This window comes from Salvelinus alpinus, chromosome 10 (genome assembly GCF_045679555.1).
Source record: "Salvelinus alpinus chromosome 10, SLU_Salpinus.1, whole genome shotgun sequence".
NCBI lineage: Eukaryota > Metazoa > Chordata > Actinopteri > Salmoniformes > Salmonidae > Salvelinus > Salvelinus alpinus.
The window spans coordinates 43804344-43820249 of record NC_092095.1 but is presented as its reverse complement, the minus strand read 5'-3'; the positions used below and the strand labels follow the sequence as shown (position 1 = coordinate 43820249).

General features: G+C 42.7%; 1 pseudogene; it reads left to right on the top strand.

Annotated features, from left to right (window-relative positions):
• Nucleotides 1-15906, top strand: part of LOC139532928 (outer dynein arm-docking complex subunit 2-like) — a 65980-nt pseudogene that overhangs the window by 32791 nt on the left and 17283 nt on the right.

Sequence of the window (15906 nt, the reverse complement as noted above, 5' to 3'; positions counted from 1 at the left end):
GGAAAGTTTTGGACCGTTGTTTCGTGCAGATTTAAAAGCAGATTTATTGGTGCATTGATATGTGTCCGCTTCGAAATATATATACTTTGGTGTTATGGACACACACAAACGCTTTGTAAAACTAAGCTCTGTAACAAAAGAGTGAGGGAATAACTTTGCAATGGAAAGTGCTCCTTGCCAAAACTCATTTGTATTTGCCAACACAATAATGTTTGAGGTCAAGATTGTGTGGTTCAGTTACAATTACTGACTATCCATCCAGTCCTCCTTCTCTTACCTCTGTTCCAGAGTCTATGATGAACAGACCATAATTATGTATCGTAATGATACTTCTTTCTTGCCTCACATTTCTATCTACAGAAAATTGCTCACCGGAGCCCAAGGCCTATTCAGGCAGCAGTTCACTCTCCTTCATTTTGAAGTGAGTACATTTTTCTGTTCTACATTAGGCATTAGAATGTATCCATCTGAAAGTCTCCCAGTCCCTTTATGATCCCCATTGAGCGTCTTGGAGGGTCTCTTCCTTTCCTGTGGTCCTTGAAATTACTCTTTCATATAGAGCCCCTTCTTAAAAACTAACTGGCTGTGGTATAAAAGGGCAGACAGGCAGCATTCAAGTTCTGTGCATCACGAATTTGAATGAATGTGTTACTGTAACAGATCTCTTTACAAAAAGAGATGGAGCAAAACAATCACTCATAAAGCTGCTACACAGAAGCCTCTCTGTGGTTCCTGTGTCTTTTGCCAGGCTTTAATAATGCTTCCACTTGTGTGGAGCCCTCTGTTTGTATGGGGGGCTGATTCGGGAAGCTTTGTGTTATGTTTCTTTTGCCATCGTAATTACGCGAGCTGGGATTGGTTTAACAAAAGTAGACATGACTCGCAATCCATTTATCAAAAGTTATGTGTGCAATTACAAGGTAATTCTACTGTAGGAGTGACCTGCAGATAACACTTCAGTGGTGTCCATAGGAATAACATTGTTTTTCTACGTTAAATCAGCCAAAGTTAGCTTTGGCAGCCGTTCCGTTCATTACTGTTTTACTTGCACAGAATATATTTTGGTGGATCGTGACCAAAACCAAATGGCCTTGGACACTTTCTACGGTACCCCAGGGGTACGCGCAATGCCGTCGGGTCTACGCCAAACTAAAATGTGATTCACATTTAAAAAATTAAGAAAAATCCAACATGGCTATACATTTGGGTGAGGTTCTTCTCGTCTGAGTGGCCTCGTTTCACTGCCAAAAATAAAATTAAACCATCTAGTGTTCAGCGAAATAACAACACAATGTCAAATACAGGTAGCCTAGTCAAATAATTGACATCCAATCACTTTAACCGTTACTCTCTCGCGGGAATTCCACTAATGGTCTGTATGTAGCCAAACGTAGCTGCTGCTCATGTTGGTATCTGTACTGATGGCGCAAAAGCTATGACAGGGAGACATACTGGAGTGGTAACGCGCATGCAAGCGGTTGCTCCCGAAGCCACTTGTGTACACTGCAGCATCCACCAAGAGGCTCTTGCTGCCAAGGGAATGAAAGACGCTTTGTACACTACAGTGAAAATGGTGAACTTTGTTAATGCAAGGCCCCTGAACTCTCGTGTATTTTATGCACTATGCAATGATATGGGCAGCAACCAAGTAATGCTTTTACAACATACAGAAGTGTGCTGGTTATCAAGGGGGAAAGTATTGACACGTTTTTGTTAAATTGAGAGACGAGCTTAAAGTTTTCTTTACTGACCATCATTTTCACTTGTCTGACTGCTTTTTCTCACCTGAATGGTCTGAATCTAGGATTACAGGGACTCTCCGCAACTATATTCAATGTGCGGGACAAAATTGTTTAAGAAGTTGGAGCTCTTCTCTGTCTCCACCTTTACTTAATACCCATCCCGGATCCGGGAGCATCCTCATCAAAAAAGCTGTCTAGCATAGCCTAGCCTAACGGGACAGGGATATCATATAATATAATTTTCATGAAATCACAAGTCCAATACAGCAAATGAAAGATAAACATCTTGTGAATCCAGCCATCATTTCCGATTTTTAAAATGTTTTACAGCGAAAACACAATATCTATTTATATTAGCTAACCACAATAGCCAAACACACAACGGCATATTTTCACCATGTTTCCACCGCATAGGTAGCTTTCACAAAACCCACAAATAGAGATAAAATTAATCACTAACCTTGAACAACTTCATCAGATGACAGTCTGTTTTGTTCGAAAATTTGCATATTTATAGCTACAAATCCTGGTTTTACATTGCAGCCACCATCACAAATAGCACCAAAGCAGCCAGAATAATTACAGAGAGCAACGTGAAATACATAAATACTCATCATAAAACATTTATGAAAAATACATGGTGTACAGCAAATGAAAGATAAACATCTTGTGAATCCAGCCAATATTTCAGATTTTTTAAGTGTTTTACAGTGAAAAAAACACAATATATATTTCTATTAGCTCACTACAATAGCCAAACACACAACGCCATTTACTCCCCGCCAAAATAGCTTTCACAAAACCGACAAAATAGAGATAAAATGAATCACTAACCTTGAACAACTTCATCAGATGACAGTCTTATAACATCATGTTATACAATACATTTATGTTTTGTTCGAAAATGTGCATATTTAGAGCTGCAAATCGTGGTTATACATTGTGAATACGTAGCAACAATTCACCAAAATCTCCGGAGATATTTTGGACAGTCACCTAATCTAATCAAAGAACTCATCATAAACTTTACTAAAAAATACATGTTGTACAGCAAATGAAACATACACTGGTTCTTAATGCAACCGCTGTGTTAGATTTAAAAAAAATAACTTTACTACAACATACAAAATGCATTATTGTGAGACAGCGCTCACCTATTCTCCGCCGAGTTGGAGTCAACATATTACACAGAAATACGAAATAACATCATATATTGTGTCTTACTTTTGCTGAGCTTCCATCAGAATGTTGTACAAGGAGTCCTATTTCCAGAATAAATCGTTGTTTGGTTTTAGAATGTCCATTTCTTCTGTCGAATTATCAACTTTGGCTAGCCATGTGGCGCGAACATGCCCATCATCTCTTGGCGCAAAGAACGGAAAATTCCAAAAGTCCCAATAAACGTTGAATAAATTGATCAAACTCGGTTGAAAAATCCTACTTTATGATGTTTTTCTCATATGTATCAAATAAAATCAGAGCCGGAGCAATTCGCCGTGTATACCGAACGCTTTTCAGAAGACAATGTCGAGGTCCCCCGCGCGCCGCCGAAAACAAACAAAATACCGGACCTGTCACTCCAAAAGCTCTTATTCGGCCTCACATCAAGCTAGACACCCCATTCAACCTTCTACTGCCTGTTGACATCTAGTGGAAGGCGTATGAAGTGCATACATATCGATAAATAAAAGCCAATTGAATAGGCAAGCCCTGACACAGAGCCTCGTTTTCAGATTCTTCACTTCCTATATGGAAGTTTGCTGCCAAATGAGTTCTGTTTTACTCACAGATATAATTCAGACAGTTCTAGAAACTTCAGAGTGTTTTCTATCCAATAGTAATAATAATATGCATATTGTATGATCTAGAACAGAGTACGAGGCCGTTTAATTTTTCCAAAGTGAAAACAGCGCCCCCCCTATTCACAATAAGTTTTTAACAAGGACAACACACAGGTCTTTCCATCATTGTATGATTTTTTGTGTGCAAACTCAAGTTTACGGACAATGTCAAATGTGATTTAGTGAAGCACCTGAGTGAGTTGGGTGCGCAATTACACAGGTACTTTCCCAAAACGGATGACACAAACAACTGGATGTGTTATCCCTTTCTGCCCTGCCTCCAGTCCACTTACCGATATCTGAACAAGAAAGCCTCATCGAAATTACAACAAGCGGTTCTGTGAAAATGTAATTTAATCAGAAGCCACTGCCAGATTTCTGGATTGGGCTACACTCAGAGTATCCTGCATTGACAAATCGTGCTGTTAAGACACTGATGCCCTTTGCAACCACGTACCTATGTGAGAGTGGATTCTCGGCCCTCACTAGCATGAAAACTAAATACAGGCACAGACTGTGTGTGGAAAATGATTGAAGACTGAGACTCTCTCCAATACAATCCAACATTGCAGCGTTATGTGCATACTTTCAAGCACACTCTTCTCATTAACCTGTGGTGAGTGTAACGGCTGTTTGAAGAAGAGGACCAAGGTGCAGCGTGGTACGTGTTCATGATTTTTAATACAGCTGAACACTAGAACAAAAAATAACAAAGCGGAACAAACGAAACAGTTCTGTCTGGTGCAGACACACAAAACAGTGGGCAAGAGCTACCTAAGTATGGTTCTCAATCAGAGACAACAATAGACAGCTGCCTCCGATTGAGAACCACACCCGGCCTAACAACAAAGAAATACAAAACATAGAACACAAAACATAGAATGCCCACCCCAAATCACGCCCTGACCAAACCAAAATAGAGACAAAATGGATCTCTAAGGTCAGGGCGTGACAGTGAGTTATTCATTTTCATTCATTTTTTATGAAAAAATAAGGTTTTATATGTAAGATGGTTCAATAAAGAGCTGAGTTATTGATTATTATTATTTGTGCCCTGGTCCTATAAGAGCTCTTTGTCACTTCCCACAAGCCGGGTTGTGACAAAAACTCACACTCATTCTTATGTTTAATAAATGTATTGTGTGTATCGTGTGTGGCAGGCTTACAATTATGGCAAAACACAACATTTGAGATTGCGCTGACCCTGGTGCTACACAGCTGGAGGTTCAATGGTTGAAGGGTTACGGGACTATAAAAAGTTTGGGAACCATTGATCGACAGGATATTGATTATGATTCAGAATTATGTGACTCAAATATTTAAAATGTCTATCACTGTCCTTTTCTTCAAGCCCATACACTTATGTCCAAAGCAGCATATAACATATAAGGCTATATAAAGATTAAAGTGATTGGTTGAATTAAGTGATTGATTGACCCTGGTGCTATGCCTTCCCTCAGGTTCCAGGAGTACAAGGCCCAGAAACCTGCCAACAGGGCCACCATCAGGAAATGTGGAGGCATCCAGCCCCTGGTCAAGCTGCTGATCCGGAACCAACCAGGCTCTGCTGGTCAACGTCACCAAGGCTGTGGGGGCCTGCACCACAGAGCCAGAGAACATGGCGTAAGTCATAGAGATGTATAATATATTTAATTATGTGGTGTAAATCACCCACCATGTTCAAATGATCAACAGTGGTGGTAAGCACTTTGTTTGAAGTCTCACTTATGACCAGAGATGCACTGCAATGTCATTGCAAGCTCTTCAAAATGTGTCATAACCTCTGTTATTAGCAGCCATTCAGCATCATAATTGGTCCTATTAATGTTGTTGACAGACAGTGTTATGACACAACTCTGCTACTCTCTGTTCATCATATATGCATAGTCACTTTAACGATACCTACATGTACATACTACCTCAATAAGCCTGACTAACAGGTGTCTGTATATAGCCTTGCTACTCTTTTTTCAAATTTCTTTTTTACTGTTGTTTTATTTCTTTACTTACCTACACACACACACATATCTTTTTTTTCCGCACCATTGGTTAGAGCCTGTAAGTAAGCATTTCACTGTAAGGTTGTATTCGGCGCACGTGACAAATAAACTTTGATTTGATTTGATTTGACTTGGCATGTGTCCTAATGATGATGTAAGGCTATGATCTTAATCATTCATCTTTACCAGGTAGGTTTCATGTTTCATGTTCTTTTTCAGCTGAGTGACAGTTTTAAAAGTCTTGTTTATTGACCCTGCTGTGATAAATATGGTTGTGGTGGCGCGTCCCACAGTTTTACTGTACTTCTGTGGTCATTCATGGTGCTAGGCTGGTCAGGGTAGCATACCTTCAGCCATCCAAGCCCTCAGGGCTGTAAAAACATAAACACTGAACACGTACAGTCCAGTCCTGCTTCTAGACTACAGTAAGTGCTCATTTGGTTTCAATGCTCCCAAATGCTGCAAACAGTACAGTATACAGTCCCATCTGAATTCCATTGCTTTTACAAGGCTGTTACAGACTGCAAGGCCCTAACTTAATTAACACTGGGCGCAAATAAATAACTTAAGTCCGAGTACATTTTGTTAGGCAAGCCATTAACGCCATTGTCAGGAAAAAGTAATATGGTTAAGATAAGCAGAACCACAGTGGTGCAATAAAAAGAGCAGTACGTTGGTGTGAAGAAATAAGGCCATTTCAGCAATTAGGCTAGCTAGCCTAATTTCCCGAAGACATTCAACACACAGCCCAGGCAGAATGTTACATCAGAACCCATTCATTCAGGTCCATGTTTTCACATGGAATGTATATTTAGGCCTTGTCATTTTGCATTCACATTTAGTTGTGGACAGAAAGTCGTTATTTCCACAAGTGCTTTTTGTATGTCTTGTGGCAGTGACTTATTTTGAGGACCTGTGTGTACAGTAGTTCGCTGAGCAATTAACATAGCTCACATTTGATTGTTTCCTGCTCCAGACCACGTATGGTCAGAGCTGGTTTTCAGATTAAGGACCAGGGCCTGCTATTGTCTCACTGATTTACTGGACTACAGGGTGATGTCTGTTTGTCTGTGGTCCAAAGTCTGGTGCTCCAAATTCAGGCGCAAAATCCATGTCAGTTAACTTGGCTTTGTTCGGCTTTGTTTTCCTGGTGCAGGATCACATGGCCAGGGAAAAAGTTCTTCCCTTACAATGTGAGATACAACAGATAGCTGTTTTCACATGTTGAGCTTAAATTTCGCATGTGAAATCATATTTTCATATGTGTTAGATTTAGAGTTCACATTTAACACCACCTTTTCACGTGAGAAGAAAAGAGTGTTTTCACCTCACATGAATTGCAGTTGCGAAAATCGGATTTGCAGTGTGAAAATGCACATGTGAAAGTGTAGTGGACATGAGTCGGACGTGTTTGTTGGTCCTCTTGGTTGAATGGTCAAGATGTTGGTTCTAATCCTGCCAGTTACCAAAGCACACATGTGAAATGTATAATGGGAGAAAGGGGGATACCTAGTCAGTTGTCCAACTGAATGTATTCAACTGAAATGTGAATCAGAGAGGTGCGGGGGACTTCCTTAATCGACATCCACATCTTCGGCGCCTGGGGAACAGTGAGTTAACTGCATTGCTCAGGGGCAGAACGACAGATTTTTACCTTGTCAGCTCGGGGATTTGATCCAGCAAGCTTTTGGTTACTGGCCCAACGCTCCAACCACTAGACTACCTGCCGGAAGGTATGCCACCCTAATATCACCTGTGAAATGTTGGGAAACCACATGTGTCTGAGTTTACGTGAAAGATTAACATATGTGAAACTTCATATGTGTCCGAAAGCCATGTCTGACTTACGCATGTTTTTTCATGTTCTTTTCACAATGTGATTTTTTCATTTTTTGGTTGTTGGAGGGTTACTATTCAAAACAAACTTATCGATAAGACTACCTATATTTTTTTAAATAATTTTAAATAACTAATTATTTTATTTGCTTATTTTTATTCTAAGCTATTGCACTGTATAGGTTCATGAAATCATAGACAAAATAAATATTCAAATACAGGAAAATATCACATTACAATCCCTTCTGTAACTTACAAGAAAGAACACACGTTGTGCAACTGCCTTGAGACTTTGTGGTCTCCCCGTTTCCATCCCTCATCCAAACTGTCAGTTGTCTCCTTCATGCTAACGTGTTTCATACCTGCTCTTGTGAGGACAGTACTTTTCTGGCACTTGATATGAAGTTTAGTTTGTTGTTGGGCTTGATTTAGGAGGCCCTACGGACTGGAATCTTAAGTTATGATCCCCCAGACTGATTTATGTGCAAACGGAAGACAGATGGCGCAGGGGACTTCTTCTGATGAGTGCTCGCTCGTTTGCAGTCACGGAGATACCGTGATTAGGGAGTGTTTAATTAATTATGACAGCATTCAATGTCGGCCTTGTTGGTGGAAGCACACATGGGAAACACGTTACATGTTATTTATACCAGACAACGGGCGCACTGTGGCGTAATTCTTTGGGTTCCCAGACCCTGACTACAGCCTTAACTACAGTCATGTACGCAGCATGAAATATGGCTTATGCTTAAGTAAACTTCAACTCAGACGCAATGAAATATAGAGAGACCTGTCTACTGGCTCTGTTTGATTTGGAAAGAAGTACCCCTGGACTACCCACCGTACAGTATAATGTTGTTTTGGTTCTATAAATAAATATCTGTATGGACTTCACTCACTATACATGAATTTACACAAGTTAACCTTTGGCCTAACATCACGTAGGTGGTCAGTGATTTCTCATGGAGATTCACTTTACCAGACGAGACAGAGAGTGGGTTTTTAGAGCTGTGGTGGAAACCGAATTGGACTGGTGAAGGTTGGTTTGTGATTGAAAACCCATTCAGCTAAATGTCTGATACCTTTGATCCTGCCCTGTGATGGGTTTTCAGGGCCTGGACCTGGACAAACTGCTACTGTATGGCACAGACCAGCCCAGCCAGTTCTGAGAAAAAGAAGCTCTCAAATGTTCCTCTTAACTGTGAAAGTATGGTGTAGATCACTTAACTGTGAAAGTATGGTGTAGATCACACTGACTGTGCCCACTCTCTCTTTTCTCTTCCTCTTCTCTCTCTTCTCTCTCTCCCTTTCTCTTCTCTCTCTCTCTCTCTCTCTCTCTCCCTCTTCCTTTCTCTTCTCTCTGTCTTTCTCTGACTTTGTCTCTCTCTCGCTCCCTTTCTCTTCTCTCTCTCACTTTCTCTCTCTCTTCCCCTCTCTCTGTCTCTCTCTCCCTTCTCTCCCTCCTCTCTCTCTCTCTCTATTTTCTCTCACTCTTCTCTTTTTTCTCTTCCTCAACAGGATCATTGACCGTCTGGATGGAGTGCGCCTGCTTTGGTCCTTCTTGAAAAACCCAAATCCAGATGTCCAGGCCAGTGCTGCATGGGGTCTTTGTCCATGCATTGAAAATGCAAAGGTACAGTACCAACCTTTTTTTCCCACTCACAGTAGCACTACATTGTTTTAATGATTTAATTATAATGACAATTCTGCTCAACAACAAATGTAACTTTGTTGTTGTTATATTGCAAGTTTATATTTGTATGTTGATCATTGCTGTAATATGTTTATCATGTTTATCGTGTTTGGATCCCTCTCTTTGTCACTGTTCAGCCTGTGATATCATCATGTCAGCCTCAAGGCTCTCTGTCCTTAAAGATGCACTATGCAGAAATCTCTCCGCCATTTCCTGGTTGCAAACATTCTAGTTTGCCTAATTTGGAATTTATGTGACTGAACAAGCAAGTATAGTGTAGAGAATCATTGTACCATCTAAACCGCTGTGAAATATATTTTCCATAACCACAAATATTGTATTTTCCGCTGTTTCAAGTTGGTATACAAAATCGAATGTAAAAGACTCAAAAACAAAACTTAAAAACCGGGAAGCATAGAAATATCACAGATAGAACAGATCTTCGGCTTCTTAGACTTGCTTTCAATGAGAATGAAGTTACATATTGCAGCTTTAAAGACAATCTGGTGTTGGGAGGTTGTAGCAGGGGCAGTGCTGTGTCACTATAGGCTTACATGAACCCTCCACTAATATAAAGCAGAACACGCTGATCTTTGTTGGTGAACTGGGAAACAGTTCAGGCAGGCAGGCAGGCAGGCAGGCAGGCAGGCAGGCAGGCAGGCAGGCAGGCAGGCAGGCAGGCAGGCAGTAATATCCTGTGGCATGTTCTGATTCCTCTGTTGAAAATCCTCCCTCAACATGCTCTGAGTTACAGTGTCACACAACCAGCAGCAGTTTCTTCTTACACAACAAGCAGGGTGCCAGGCAGGCCGTGTCTCCTGTGACCCCATGCTGCATATCCAATCTAGGCTGCTGAACATACTTCTAATGTACAGTCCTCACAACATTAGGTGCGACTGTATAGCATGCATATACACTCCGCATTCCAAATTGCACCCTGTTTCCTATATAGTGCACTTCTTTTGACCAGAGGGCCCATAGGGCTCTGGTCAAAAATAGTGCACTATGTAGGAAACAGGGTGCCAATATGGGACGTACCCACAGTATATTGCATTCAGATAGAACTGCTGAAATATAACTGTGTCAACCCCCCCCCCCCCCCCCCCCCCCGAGCTGTTGTATATTTTTTCAGAAATACAAATGGAACATTGTTCTATTAGATTATCGACATGATTAACGTAAACAGGTTGTCAATCGGACAGTCTGTTTAAACAGATAAATTGGGTCCAGTTCAGGCAGGTGTCTCAGTCCCAGTTAGGGTGAGGGAGATTTTCACTTGCTAGAAGGAATTTTTCTGGCTCAGAAGTGTTGCAAAAATGATATATGGCAACCATATGGAAGAGGAGGACCGGCCGCAGCTCAACTCACTATTTGAACGCTAACAAAGTTTGACAATGTTTGTCTGGACTCTACAGTGCCAATTTTTGTAGGAATACATGAACATGCTCTTTGGTTGATTTCTGAGACAGGGTCAATGACAAGAGCTAAACAGTGCAGGGTTTTGCCCGTCGAGGAGAGCGAGGGGAATTCGACACTGCTTGGTGTAGTAGTAGTTATTTAGATAAAACCCCCATGTGGTTTTAGTTAGCAGTTCCACAGTGGATTTTGAGAGAATCACGGTGTAAATGCAGCTGCTGGATGCTCCAGTAAAGTCCATACCTCTACTCGTTCTCAGACACATTTCGACACATAGAGGATTCAGGAACAGTACGCCCCACTACCGGCCTGCCTGGCTTGCCTGGCCAGCTCTCTGCTGTGAGTAAAGCCCCAGTCATTATTGCATGCAGGCAGTCAGCAGGGGCTTTGCAGTGAATCAGTCAATTAGCTTTGTTCCCTCAATCAAGGATGTAACCTGCCCTGCTGCTCATGTAATGAAGGGCATCATTAATTTGCCAGGACACGGGCAACTTGCAATGAGTGATGTATTTTTATTTTACATAGTAGCCTACCGTATAGCAGCATATGGAAGTAGGAGCCTGATTGCTTGCTGGAGAGGGTCAGGGCAAACTACTCTGCTGTGCCACTTGGGAAGTGCTGTGCCACTTCCTTCCCTCTCCCTCGGTCTAGTTTACATCACGCACACCGACCAGATAATGTGTTTTCTATTTCATTTTATCTCTGGGGAAAAGGGACAGCAGGATTACATGGGCCTTACGTGTGTAGCTTCATAATGCTGCGTTTTTTAGGAATCTGGGGTTCTGTCCAGGCCATGAAAGGGATCCTCACTAGTCTTTCACAGCTGGTGGCTTGAGAAGCGCTTCCCCTGTTGCTGGTGAGTCGTGGCATCATCAGTATTCCTGAGGAAATGCTTCCTGTGCTGTGTGTTGTTGGGGCAGAGTGAAGCGGAGGGGTGGTCAGCTCCTGGCCCTGGTTCTGGCCCGGCACACACTGCTCAGCTTCTGGCACCACATCTGAGGGGAGCGGAGAGAGAAACACCACCATGTCCTGTCCAGCTCTCTGAGCCCTGGTCTGTCAGAGCTAGAAGGCTCCATTAAAAACTCCTCACTGCCTGCAAGCATGTCCTATGTAAGAATGCTGTTCATCGACTACAGCTCAGCATTTAACACCATAGTACCCTCCAAACTCGTCATCAAGCTCGAGACCCTGGGTCTCAACCCCGCCCTGTGCAACTGGGTCCTGGACTTTCTGATGTGCTGCCCCCAGGTGGTGAGGGTAGGAAACAACATCTCCACCCCGCTGATCCTCAACACTGGGGCCCCACAAGGGTGCGTTCTCAGCCCTCTCCTGTACTCCCTGTTCACCCATGACTGTGTGGCCATGCACGCCTCCAAACTCAATCATCAAGTTTGCAGACGACACTACAGTGGTAGGCTTGATTACCAACAACGACGAGACGGCCTACAGGGAGGAGGTGGGGGCCCTCGGAGTGTGGTGTCAGGAAAATAACCTCACACTCAATGTCAACAAAACAAAGGAGATGATTGTGGATTTCAGGAAACAGCAGAGGGAGCACCCCCCTATCCACATCGAAGGGACAGTAGTGGAGAAGGTGGAAAGTTTTAAGTTCCTCGGCGTACACATCATGGACAACAGAAATGGTTCACCCACACAGACAGCGTGGTGAAGAAGGCGCAACAGCAGGAGGCTGAATAAATTTGGCTTGTCACCAAAAACACTCACAAACTTTTACAGATGCACAATCGAGAGCATCCTGTCGGGCTATATCATCGCTTGGTACGGCAACTGCTCCCCCCACAACCGTAAGGCTCGCCAGAGGGTAGTGAGGTCTGCACAACGCATCACCGGGGGCAAACTACCTGCCCTCCAGGACACCTATACCACCCGATGTCACAGGAAGGCCAAAAAGATCATCAAGGACAACAACCACACGAGCCACTGCCTGTTCACCCCGCTATCATCCAGAAGGCGAGGTCAGTACAGGTGCATCAAAGCTGGGGCCGAGAGACTGAAAAACAGCTTATATCTCAAGGCCATCAGACTGTTAAACAGCTGCTGTCACTCAAATCTCTAGCCACTTTAATAATTAAAAAGTGGATGTAATAAATGTATCACTAGTCACTTTAAACAATGCCACTTCATATAATGTTTACATACCCTACATTACTCATCTCATATGTATATACTGTACTCTACCATCTACTGCATCCTGCCTATGCCGTTCGGCCATCACTAATCCATATATGTACTGTATATGTACATATTCTTACACTTGTGTGTATAAGGTAGTTGTTGTGAAATTGTTAGATGACTTGTTAGATATTACTGCATGGTCGGAACTAGAAGCACAAGCATTTCGCTACACTCGCATTGACATCTGCTAACCATGTGTATGTGACCAATAACATTTGATTTGATTTGATTTGTCCCTTGTGAAATAGGCCACTCACATTGAGGCTAGTGTGCTTGTGGTTAACTGGTGTGGCTATTGATTTATTTATCCTTTATTTAACAAGGTGAGTCCCAATGAGATGCAAATCTCTTTTACAAGTGAGCCCTTGGCTTGGTACAACCCCACACAACCTCCAAAGGGAGGGGGTTATGATTAATCAAATGAAATCAAATGTTATTTGTCACATGCACCGAATACAGGTGTAGACCTTACAGTGAAATGCTTACTTACAAGCCCTTAACCAGCAATACAGTTTTAAGAAAAATACCTAAAAAAACAAGAAATACGAGTAACAAATAATTAAAGAGCAGCAGTAATATAACAATAGCGAGGCTATATACAGGGGGTACCGGTACAGAGTCAATGTGCAGGGGCACTGGTTAGTCAAGGTAATTGAGGTAATTTGTACATGTAGGTAGAGTTATTAAAGTGACTATGCATAGATAATAAACAGAGAGTACCAGCAGCGTAAAATATGGGGCAATGCAAATAGTCAGTCTGGGTAGCCATTTGATTAGATGTTCAGGACTCTTATGGCTTGGGGGTAGAAACTGTTTAGAAGCCTCTTGGACCTAGACTTGGCACTCCGGTACCGCTTGCCGTGAGGTAGCGGAGAGAACAGTCTATGACTAGGGTAGCTGGAGTCTTTTACATTTTTTAGGCCTTCTTCTGACACCGCCTGCCATAGAGGTCCTGGATGGCAGGAAGCTTGGTCCCAGTGATGTACTGGGCCGTACGCACTACCCTCTGTAGTGCCTTGTGGTCGGACGCCGAGCAGTTGCCATACCAGGCAGTGATGCAACCTGTCAGGATTCTCTCAATGGTGCAGTTGTAGAACCTTTTGAGGATCTGAGGACCCATGCCAAATCTTTTCAGTCTCCTGAGGGGGAATAGGTTTTGTCGTGCCCTCTTCACGGCTGTCTTGGTGTGCTTGGACCATGACAGTTTGTTGGTGATGTGGACAGAAAGGAACTTGAAGCTCTCAACCTGCTCCACTACAGCCCCGTCGATGAGAATGGGGGCATGCTCGGTCCTCCTTTTCCTGTAGTCCACAATCATCTCCTTTGTCTTGATCACATTGAGGGAGAGGTTGTTGTCCTGGCACCACACGGCCAGGTCTCTGACCTCCTCTCTATAAGCTGTCTCATCGTTGTCGGTGATCTGTTCACTCATGACTGTTGTGTCATCGGTAAACTTAATGATGGTGTTGGAGTCGTGCCTGGCCATGCAGTCATGAGTGAACAGGGAGTACAGGAGGGAAATGAGCACGCACCCCTGAGGGCCCCCGTGTGGAGGATCAGCGTGGCGGATGTGTTGTTACCTACCCTTACCACATGGGGGCGGCCCGTCAGGAAGTCCAGGATCCAGTTGCAGAGGGAGGTGTTTAATCCCAGGGTCCTTAGTTTAGTGATGAGGTTTGAGGGCACTATTGTGTTGAACGCTGAGCTGTAGTCAATGAATAGAATTATCACATAGGTGTTCCTTTTGTCCAGGTGTGAAATGGCAGTGTGGAGTGCAATAGAGATTGCATCATCTGTGGATCTGTTGGGGCAGTATGCAAATTGGAGTGGGTCTAGGTTTTCTGGGATAATGGTGTTGATGTGAGCCATGACCAGTCTTTCAAACCACTTCATGGCTACAGACGTGAGTGTTGTGGGTCAGTAGTCATTTAGGCAGGTTACCTTAGTGTTCTTGGGCACAGGGACGATGGTGGTCTGCTTGAAACATGTTGGTATTGCAGACTCAAACAAGGAGAGGTTGAAAATGTTAGTGAATACACTTTCCAGTTGGTCAGCGCATGCTCAGAGTACACGTCCTGGTAATCCATCTGGCCTGCGGCCTTATGAATGTTGACCTGTTTAAAGGTCTTAATCACCCAGACAATAATGTCGTAGATGGAGATATAATGTTGATGGAGATGTTGATTGAGCGTGCTTTGTGACATTTTTCATTCTGCCCTCTCTAATTATACGCTTTCCATAATCTTGGTTTACTATTTCCATATTAATCGAGACATTACAGGCTGGCAGTAGCTGTGTATGCCACCTTGATACTCAGTGGTGGAAAAAGTACCCAACTGTCATGAGTAAAAGTAAAAGTCACCCATTAAAATTCTACTTGAGGAAGTGTGAAAGACTTTCATTTCAAATATACGTAAGTATTAAAAGTAAATGTAATTGTTAAAATGTACTTAAGTAAAAGTAAAAGTTTAAATCATTTCAAATTCCTTATATTAAGCAAACCAGATGGCACCGTTTTCTTGTTTTTTTTATTTACGGAAAGCCAGGGCACACTCCAACACTCAGACATAATTTACAAACGAAGCATGAGGGTTTAGTGAGTCCTCCAGATCAGAGGCAGTAGGGATAACCAGTGATGTTAGGTTGATGTGTGTGAATTTGACTATTTTCCTGTCCTGCTAAGCATTCAAAATGTAATGAGTACTTTTGGGTGTCAGGGAAAATGTATGGTGTAAAATATACATAATTTACTTTAGGAATGTAGTGAAGTAAAAGTAAAAGTTGTCAAAAATATCATTAGTAAAGTACAGATACCCCAAAAAACGACTTAAGTAGCACTTTAAAGTATTTTTACTTAAGTACTTTACAGCACCTTTGATGCTGTATATTCCCCCCTTTGGTGGCGATTATGTTGATGTATGATTTAAAAAGCATCCCGATCTGCCAAGCCTCAATGAAGGCCGCGTCCGAGGTGGTTCTGAGAGAGGCTCACCAGCAGCGTAGCCCCATAATTGTCTGAGACTCCTGTGGTATCAGCCCATCACTGGTGCCCATGAACTCAAATCAGGGTCTATGGTGCTAGCTTGGCCTGAACGGTCAGGGAAACACACTGACTCCTTCAGTTCCTTTGTGACTGACTCCGGTCCCTTGTTCTTCTGAACAGTGTAGGCTATATGGAAAGG